The sequence below is a fragment of the Lissotriton helveticus genome, chromosome 1_2 (genome assembly GCF_964261635.1).
Source record: "Lissotriton helveticus chromosome 1_2, aLisHel1.1, whole genome shotgun sequence".
In the NCBI taxonomy this organism is placed as follows: domain Eukaryota; kingdom Metazoa; phylum Chordata; class Amphibia; order Caudata; family Salamandridae; genus Lissotriton; species Lissotriton helveticus.
The window spans coordinates 380177159-380185888 of record NC_136058.1 but is presented as its reverse complement, the minus strand read 5'-3'; positions in this window follow the sequence as shown (position 1 = coordinate 380185888).

Genomic DNA, 8730 nt, shown 5'->3' with positions numbered 1-8730 from the left:
TTCAGGCCTTTCAGGATTCGGTATTTACCATGTAATACAATTGCATGGTAAATACCGAATCCCTGTGTACATGCACATCTGTGCATGTACACCTGTGCCATGTGGCACACAGACATGCCCTAAGGCCATGTATGTGTGCCACATGGCGCACAAGCCAGTTACAGGCGTGCAACAGGCTGTCAAAGTGACACCCTGTCCCCCTTTGCAATTCGGTATTTTTACCGATTCTGTAAATACCGAATCGGTATTTGCTATTGAATCCTATGGGCTTCAAGGCCCATAGGATTCAATAGCAAATACCGATTCGGTATTTACCGAATCGGTAAATACCGAATCTTACCGATTCGGTAAAAAATACCGAATTTTTACCTACATCTTATTTACCGATTCATAAATCCGAATCGGTAAAAATTTTTTATTTATGAATCGGTAAATGAAATTTACCTACATCTGGCCCTTAGTTACTTATATTACAACATTCAACAGATTACTTGCAGAGACTCATTGGCCAGTTGACAAGAGAATGTCACTTTTCTACAGGGGTTTGAGAGATGAGATTAAAGATTCGTTAGCCCATGTCGTTGAGTTACCAAATGATTTTAGTCATTTTCAGGAGTTTGTAGTCAAGTTAGATCACAGACTAGGTGAACGTAAAGGCAAAAAATCTAAGCACGATATTAAGAATCTTCATTTTAAATCATAAAGAAAAGAAATAGATAACAAATCCTCTTCCATAGAACCAATGTAAATTGGAGGAATAAAAAGACCATTATCAAATGATGAAAAAGAAAGACGTAGGAAAGGAAATCTTTGTTTATATTGTGGAAAGGCTGGTCATTTTGCAAAGGACTGTCCTGTAAGGCCTGTTAAAAAGAAGGCTCTTGTTGTCAATACAGATTGTGAATCGGAAAACTAATCATCTCAGAGAATGTTGAAACCGATTCTTTGAGAAGACGGTTTAATCAGGTCCCACAATATGCACCCTGTGCATTAACTCAAGTTCCTAAACATTTTACTGTAAGATTATTACTTATTCTGACTACTCAACAAAGACACAGTATTCCTGTGCTTATTGATTCAGGAGCTACAGGAAATTTCTTTGACATAACCTTAGTTAAAACGCTGCAATTACCTCAGATACCTAAAAAAGAACCAGAACCGGCAAGGGCAGTGGATGGATCGGCTTTGTCTTCAGGTCTGATAAGGTTTAACACCACACCATTATAATTTGTTGTGAAAATGGTCATTCTGAGTATGTAGTGTTTGATTTAATTGACACACCATCTTTTGGAGTCATCCTTGGCATTCCTTGGTTGGAATTTCATAACCCCAAGATAGACTGGGTTAAACAAACAGTGACTTTAGATTCTGCTCACTGTAGATTACACTGTTATCAAGACACCAAAGATCCGATTATGCCACTGTGTTGTGCTGCTTTGAAATCCTCTAATCCTGAATTACCAGTTGAGTATCAGGACTTTAGTGATGTATTTGATCCAGAAAAGGCAACTACCCTTCCGCCTCATAGAATCTACGATTGTAGAATCGATCTGATCCCTGGGGCGAAACTACCATGTAGTAGAATATATGCACTAACGGAACCAGAAAATCAGTATTTAAGAACTTACTTAGACGAATAACTGGAACTAGGTTTCATTAGGCATTCTACCTCACCAGTCTCGTCACCTCTTTTCTTCGTGGCGAAAAAGATTGCACTGATTGCGTGATTTGCACGCTTGCATTGACTATCGCGCAATTAACAAGGCAACCATTAAAAACTGATATCATTTGCCATTGATCCCTGTACTTCTAAATCAGGTGAAACGTTCAAGTATATACACTAAATTGGGCTTACGCAGTGCCTATCACCTAATACGCGTAAAAGAGGGCAACGAGTGGAAAACCGCTTTTCGTACCAAGTTTGGGCTTTTTGAGTATACAGTCATGCCCTTCGGTTTGTGTAACACTCCCGCAGCGTTTCAATATTTCATAAACGAAGTGTTGCATGAACTATTAGACATCTGCGTCACAGTCTATATTGATGATATTTTAATTTACTAAAAAAAACAAGAAGAACATACAGAACATGTACGGTTAGTGTTGAAAAAACTCAGAGACAATGCTCTGTTTGTTAAACAAGAGAAATGTGTATTCAATTCCTCTAAAGTGGAATTCTTGAGATACTGGTTATCTCCAGAAGGTATCACAATGGACCCTAAAAAGGTAGAAGCAATTCTTAATTGGCCTTCACCAAAATCAGTAAAAGATGTTCAGCGCATTTTAGGATTTGCAAATTTTTATAGACGTTTTATTGCAACATTTTCTGAAATTGTGGTACCAATCACTTCCTTGTTAAGAAAAGGGAAAACCTTCTTTTGGACTCCGGAAGCTAAAGAAGCCTTTTTAATTTAAAAAAAGACATTTACTCAGCTCCCATTTTGGCTCATCCAGATCCAGATAAGCCTTTCTTTGTTGAGGCGGATGCTTCCCAAACAGCAATCGGGGGAGTTCTAATGCAAAAAGATAATAAGACAGGCCATTTACATCCAATTGCCTTTTATTCAAGAAAATTATTACCAGCTGAGCAAAATTATACTATCGCTGAGCGGGAATTGCTAGCTGTTAAAGCAGTTTTACAAGAATGGAGACATCATCTTTTAGGAGCAAAACACACTGTGACAATGTATTCAGACCACAAGAATTTACAATTCTATTCCATAGTGAAGGCTTTCACTCCAAGACAGATGAGATGGTTGCAATTCTTCAGTGAATTTGATTTTATAATCACATATCGTCCTGGAGAGAAACAATTACTTTCAGACACTCTTTCCAGATTAGTATGTGATAAACAAAAAGATTCAGTCAAAAGCTCTCAGAGCATAATTCCAATGGACAAAGTCTGTGCAGAAATTTCCTCTGATACTTTTCTTGAACTTTTAAAGAATAAAGTGCATTTCCTTGATCAAAAAGAGTGGTTATCTCAAAAACACAATTCCATAGACAATGCTTTATTCTTTCATAAAAGGAAATTGTTTCTTCCAGATAAGGAACTACGTCAATTAATAATTAAGTGGAATCATGATTTAGGAACAGCTGCACATCCAGGAATTAACAAGACTCTGGAACTTTGTCAGAGACATTTCTGGTGGAAGAATATGTTCGTTGATGTACAACAATTTATTGACACATGCCCAGTTTGTTCTCGTCAGAAATCATTACACTCAGCTCCTAGAAGAGGATATTTACAACCAATGACCATACCACCATACCCTTGGCATACTATTAGTCTAGATTTTATCACGGATTTGCCTAACTCAAATGGATTTACCACAATCTTGGTAGTGGTAGATTTATTATCTAAAATGGGACATTTTATTCCATTACGCAAAATACCATCTGCAGAAGAATTTAGTCAAGTATTTTTACAACAAGTAGTAAAATTACGTGGTTTACCAGATAAAATTATTTCAGACAGAGGACCTCAATTTGTATCTAAATTCTGGAAAAAACTCAGTAATTATTTAGGAATTGAACTAGGTGTTTCGTCAGCTTTCCATCCTCAAACTGACGGACAAACAGAACGACTAAATCAACATGTAGAACAGAGTCTGCGTTGCTTAATTAATACAGTATCATCAAATTGGGATTAAAATTGCCTTTAGCAGAATTCTCTTATAATAACACCCTGCACACTGCTTTAGGTTGTTCACCTTTTTTCTTCATGACTGGTCAACATCCACGTTCTTTGCCCGAAATAATTCCTAGAATTGAGCAAGAAATGCCAGCAGTAGCTGAAAGATTAGCCAAATTACAATCTATTCAGGAACAAGTTAAGAAAAATTTGGCTAGGAACAAAAGTAAAATGAAAGAGAACACTGATAAGCATAGGTTACCTAGTACATCCTATAAGGAAGGAGATCAGGTTTGGCTCTCCACAAAAAAATATTCAATTAGATGGACCCAGAAAATTGAAACCACGATTCATTGGACCTTTCTCGATAGAAAAAGTGTTAAATCCAGTTTCAGTAAAATTGCGACTTCCAGATGAATATGCTATTCATCCAGTGTTTCATGTTTCCCTCTTAAAACCCTTTAATCCATCCACTAGAGTAGATAATCCTCCTCCACCAATTGTAATTGGGGATCATTTGGAATACGAAGTACACAAGATATTAGATGCTAAAAGAATTAAAGGCAAACTATACTATCTGATTGATTGGAAGGGTTATGATTCTAGTGAAAGATCTTGGGAGCCTGAAGCAAATGTTCATGCTTCACGTTTGATTAAAAGATTCCATGCTTTGCATCCTGAAAAACCTAGACCAATTAGACGACCTTTGGGAGGGAGAACTGTTAAGGGTTAATGTATGGTTAGGGGTTCATGGTATGCAGCAGAAGGCTTGAACAGATGAAGGCTACAATTTGTATAAATCATGAAACTAATGAATGTTTACAGTCTTATGAAAATTGTAGAAATACAGTGGTTTCTTATTATTTATAATTGTGCATTTACCAATGCTTGTTGATTTGCTTGCTGAAGAAACTATTGTAAGAAGAAGGTTTCATAAGAACACGTTGGTTTACAACACGTGTAAACTTTTAGGGGCTTTACGCGTGCAGCATGTGCTTCTTTATTTATCAGCAGGTATAAAAGCCGGCTCGGCGTTCGAGACGACGCTTCGCTTCATCAGAGCGTCAACACGAACATCACCGAGAAGATCTATTGCCTGCGTCTTGGTTCCTGAACTCCGGATCCTGCCGCATCTTGCTGCCTGAGCTCCTGTATCAGAAAATCCCTCCCAGAACAGTTTCCTGCCTCCCTCTTCCCTTCCTAACAACTTACCTGATTTCTTGAAGACTCCGGACGGCGTTTTTAGCTTCTGCCTTTCCCGGTGATTCTTGGACGGCTCATCTTCCTGCACAGAGCGCGTCATCTCCGCTTCCCAATTCCTTCATCTCCGCTTCGCAATCCAGTGCGTCATCTCCGGCCTTGATTCAAGTAAGGTTTCCTTTACCCCTCAGCTCCTGTGGAAACAAAAGAACATAGTTAACTTTGAATCGCTCACCTAGAAAGAGGTTATTTCACAGTGAGGAAAACATTTGACATTTTTGACATTTTAAAAAACGACTGAAGGGTAAAATGACTTGGACTTAACCCTTGAAAGCTAAAGTTTGGTTTATGCAAAAACGGACAATAAGCATTGGTACATTTAAAGAAATGAATGTCAATATCGTCTAATAAGAATCAGTGTTGTGAGATAAACAGCAATCATTGATAAGTACAAGAGTCATTGAAGTGATTAGGCATCTTTAGGGTGCAAGATATTTTTCTTGTTTGTTTTCTTTATTTATTTTCTTACAGATCAGACCCCCAATTCCAGAATAAAACAACAACAATTCAGGTATCGCAAGTTGTTGAAAAACAGTTGAAAGTTATTACTAATACACTAGTTTTAGAAGATACAAATAACAATTATTGGAACTATGCTTCATGAATGTTTATTTTGAATTAAGGCTTTTCAAGAAAAGAAGAGTTTATAATTGTTGTTAAAGTGTAAGCCAGGGCTGAAAACAAAAAAGGTATGTTTAACATGAATAATTTATAATAACTGGCTAATGTTAAGTGACAAGCAATTGTATTGATATTTATCATAATTCTCACTGCAGTTAATGTCTAGAAGGTCCGGCACACTTATCTGAGAAACAACGCTGGATCAGAAGAGCTCCTGTGTTTATCTTTTTGTTTCTCATTCCACTTCCCCTTTTCCCTTGTGGATAAATTGGAGTACTCGAGAGTTCAAATCCTTGATGCTTTAGTTTGTTCGAAAGGGAGTTGGGGGTTTGCAGCAACGAAAGGAAACAACCTCAGCAGTGTCGTGGTGAAAGCTCAACAAAGGGTGGGGAGTGTTTGGGGGCGTGGCCACGGCGGAGAGCGGAATGGCCGCTCTTTGGTGAAGCTCCTCCAGGCGGGCTCCCGGCGGAGAAGAACACGGCATGATCCGCCCACCTATCCTGCTGCAACTTACCTGCGGAGCCTCCTGATGCCGCCTGGTGCCTTTGGAGCCTTACACCTTCGTCGGGAGCGACCTCGGCGGTGAGTGGGGCGAAGGGGAAACGAGGCCTCCGGACCTCGGCGCCATCTTCCCCTCGGGGCCGGTACTCTTGGAGGGCGCGGCTCGGGTCTCGCCCGCCGGGCCTCGTGATCTCTGCTGCACCCGCTGGGCCTCCTGCCGAGCTCCCCTACCTCCGTGCCCTCTCCCCGGTTGGGGCGCCTGCTTCCTGTCGCGCTCCGGAGCCCTGGGCCTGTGAGCGCGCTGTGACCGGGGCCTCGATTGGTGGCCTGGTGCGGGGGTTCTTTGGGCGGCTGGCGGGAGCGCTTGACTGGGGGCGGTGGGACTCGGGGCTCTAGGCGGCCGTGATTACCGGCGGCGCCCGCCGGTAGCTTCCGGCGATCCTGCCCCACTCGCGCCTGGCGGAACGGCTGTTCCCCCCCCCTTCCTCCTGACCTCACTTCAGGAGAGGGTCGCTCCCTGCCCTGCAGGCCGCTGAGTTTGACATGCGACGCTGCTGATTCCTGACTTTCGCTGCAATTCTCCTGCTCCCTGCACGCTGCTGTTGACTGCTGCCAGGCTCCACGGCGCCATCTTTGAGGACAGACCCTCTGTAGCCCTCACTTGCCGCTCTCAACCATTACACTCTCCTCTGGGGCTCACCGAGGCTCGAGCCTGCCACTCTCTTGTTACCGCCTGCCCTGTGTGTTGGCACTGCAGTCGATTTCTGCTACCACCGCATCTCCCTCTCGGTCTTGAAGATGGTGAAGAAAGACCCAAACCAACGGAAGCTCACTTTTGACAAGACCCCTCTTCCCGACACAAATCCCCCGCCGGGACCGGCCTCTGGGGCCGCTGGCACAGCGGAGGCGGGGGACGCGACAGCGATGATGGCCGCCTTGATGGGGGAGATGCGCGCTGGCTTCAAGGCACTGGACAATCGCTTTGACGCACTGGACCAGCGACTTTCAGACATGAACACTGCAGTACAGGCCCATGACCGTAGGCTTGATTTGGCGGAGTCCAGAATTTCGGACATTGAGGATGGGGCTGCGAAGTCTCTGAAGCGGCTGGAGAGGGTCGAAACCATCCTTAAAAACGTAGCCATCAAAAATGAGGACTTGGAAGCGCGTAGCCGGCGCAATAATATTCGCATCTTGGGCATTGCGGAGACGACTGCTACTGGCCGGTTTGACACTTTTGTGGAACACCTACTCATAGAGCTCTTTGGAAAGGACACCTTCACTGCTGGCTTTGTCGTTGAGCGAGCCCACAGATCCCTGGGGCCCAGGCCCCGCACAGGTCTTCCACCCAGGCCCATAATAGCTCGCATCATGAACTTTCGCGATCGTGACGCCGCACTCCGCGCTGCACGTGAGGCGGGAGACGTGCAGTGGCAGGGCAGCAAGTTGTCTTTTTTCCCGGATCACACGCTCATGGTGCAGGAGGCATGTCGCAAGTACACTAGCGTCAAGTCTGCTCTCCGTAACCTTGGCCTAAAGTACGCCATGCTCTATCCAGCGAGATTGAAGGTGGAGGCAGACGGCAGATTCCGCATTTTTGACTCCCCGGCTGAGGCGCAGGACTTTTGTGCCGGCTACAAGCGGCGAAACTCCTCGTCCCCCTCTGGCTCTGGCGTGCATTCTCCGCCACGCACTGACACGCAGTCCAGCGCCGACCTTTTTGCCGATACGGACAGGGGCTGATTCGCCTGACTCTTCTCCTCTTTGTATGCTATCTGATATGGAATTAATGGTTCTTCCTTTCTGGTTTGTTGCACGACCATTGCCATAGTGTTCGCTTTGCCGGATAGCCCGCGTGGCGAGGCGTTGCTACCCCCCATGGTGTACGCCTGCTTGTTAACCTTCTTTCAGGGTTTGATGTTTTTTGTTTCGAATATATACTTACTGCAATTGTGGTTTTCATACATGTCAACTTTTGCTATGTTTTTCCCTTTGATAGGGGACTGCCTCTCTGGGGATGTCGGGAGGCTGGGTGGCGGGTGGGGGATCGGTTGTGTGTTGTTTTTGTGGTTTTTTTTGGTTGCATCTTATTGCGAGACTCACTGGCCGGGCTTGCCGGATACGCAGCTTTCTTTGATTGTTCATGATATGATGCTATGGCCGGGATAGGTCTTAGGGCTGGCCCCTCCATGCTAACGATGATGACTTGGAATGTTCGTGGTCTGAACACCACGCGGAAGCGCAGACAGGTTCTGAACTATGCTATGCGCCACAGGGTGGATGTGCTGTTCCTGCAGGAAACCCATTTGATGCCTTCGGACACTCATTCTCTGGCTAAGGGATGGGGTGCGCATAGAGTGTTTTCATGTTATAGTAGATACGCAAGAGGGGTGGCGATTCTGGTACATAATCGTGTTCCCTTTGTGTTGCTCGATAGCAAGACTGACGAAGAGGGTAGGTATGTGCTTGTCTCTGGAATGCTGCATGGGTATAAAATAGCCATGGTGTGTGTCTACGGCCCTAATGTTGACTCCCCTGCCTTTTTCCAACACATACAGCTTCTGCTGCTTCGCTCTGACGTTGACTTACTGGCGATGGGGGGTGACTTTAACCTCTTGATGACCCCCGGCAGGGACAGCACCTCCCTTTCCCCGGATTGCAAACCGCTTTCCCGCTCAGTGATGGCAGACATCTGCTCCCACTTTTCCCTCATCGAT